The sequence below is a fragment of the Pinus tabuliformis genome, chromosome J (assembly GCF_031772625.1).
Source record: "Pinus tabuliformis cultivar Carrire ecotype Pingquan chromosome J, CPIR1, whole genome shotgun sequence".
In the NCBI taxonomy this organism is placed as follows: domain Eukaryota; kingdom Viridiplantae; phylum Streptophyta; class Pinopsida; order Pinales; family Pinaceae; genus Pinus; species Pinus tabuliformis.
Genome location: NC_142295.1, coordinates 9982706 through 9984724, shown reverse-complemented (window position 1 = coordinate 9984724; position 2019 = coordinate 9982706).

Here is a 2019-nt window from a genome sequence, read left to right as displayed (position 1 = left end):
ATACTGGGAAATATATAAGAATAATAGAAGTGAGGAAGAATCCTGGAGGTTAAAATCCAGGAACTTATGGATACAGGTTGGAGATAAGAATACAACCTTCTTCCACAACACCACCAAAATGAGAAGGGTAAAAAATCGTATTGAGTCAATCATAGGAGAAGGGGAAGTTGAAATAAAGGGGCAAGAAGAAATAAAAAAAGGAAGCATACCAACATTTCAAAAGCTTGCTTTTTGCTGATATAGGAAACTCCAACTATGAAGACTTCATTAGACACATTCCTAAATTAGTCTCAGAAGAGGCAAATTTTGTTCTTTCCAAACAAGTAGAAGAAGAGGAACTACAATCTGCAATATCGAATCTTCATCCTGACAAAGCGCCAAGGCCCGACGGTCTCTCCATTGCATTCTTTTCCTCGTTCTGGTGGCTCTTAAAAAAAATATCTTCTAAAAATGATTATATGGGTCTTCAAAGAAAAGGAAAATAGGAGGCAACACCAATTCCACCTTTTTGGCTCTTATCCCTAAAGAATCTAGGCCCTCCTCTTTTCATCGCTTTAGACCTATTTCTCTGTGCAACTCATCCTACAAAATTATCTCCATGATTTTATCAAATAGGCTAAAAAACCTCCTCCCCATTTTGATTTCTAAATCCAAGGAGGTTTTGTTCCAAATAGACAAATTGTTGACAACATTTTTCTTGTACAAGAAGCTATCCATTCTAGTTTATCTAGAAAAGAGCAAGGTTTCATTTTGAAACTTGATATGGCCAATGCTTTCAATAGAGTTAGCCACCCCTTCCTTGTTGTTTTCCTACAAAAGTTTGGGTTTGCCTCTGATTTCATAAATCTTATAAAAGCTTGGATCCAAGGTCCCTAGCTTGCCCCTCTAATTAATGGAAGACCAAGGAGTTTCTTTCAAAGTTCAAGAGGTCTTAGGCAAGGTTTCCCTCTATCTCCTTTCCTCTACATCATTGTTTGGTCAATTTAGTGTCCTAAATTGCTCTACATAAATTATCAATTCGGGTATCGTAAACTGATGAAGTGTAGTGCACTATATGTGCTAGATGACACTTCTTACTTCAGTGTTTTTGAGTTTTATGTTGTTTTGGGGGTTTTTTTATCCTTTAATCCTTAATGATTTACAATGTACTTAAATCTAACTTCTATAAAGACTGCTAAGATCCTAAGGAAATGAGAATTAAAAGAGCTTAAGTGAGATTTGGAAGCAAAGTTTAATCAAGAAATGAAAACAGAGTTTCTATTTCTAATCATATCATTATTTCCAAATCATGAGCTACAAACTAAGAAGTAAAGTTGCAACTATTGTCTATCAATTATAGAAACAAGACTAAATGAAACACTAAAACTGAAAGTGAAATTGCAACTATCTATTATGAAAACAAAACTAAAATGAAATACTGAAACTAAAAATAAGATTACAACTACTGTTTAGTCTATTGCAGAAACGAAACTTAATGAAAAACTGAAAGTGAAATTGCAACAAAACTAAATGAAATACTTAGTTACCTTGCCTCTCAATTTTGGAAGACAAACTTCCTTGGGATGACATTTTGAGGAATTTTGTACTTCATTATTCTAAGAGAAAATAAATGCAAAAATGCATAAAAGACTCATTTCATGAATGAAGTATTCAACCACTTAGTTTAAGATGAGTTATCAACTAGAAGGGCTTTTTAGAAACATTCATCTACACCATGAGTCACTAAACTAATAATAAAATGGCAAGAGTTGTAAGGGAACTGATCAGCCTATTTGGAAATTTAAAAACTAGTGAAACAGTAAATGAAATAAACTACTCTACACTAGTGAAATTGCAAATTCTAACTACTGATAAAACTAGAAAGAAATTAAGTAAAGAGAAGTTGTTTTGTACTGAAAGAAACTATTCTGCATTAGTGAAGAAATGATGAATTATAAACAAGGTTAGTATGGAAATGATTATGAACACTGTGAGAAGGAATGGTAAATTTACAGTTTGAAATAGAAAAGACAAAACAAA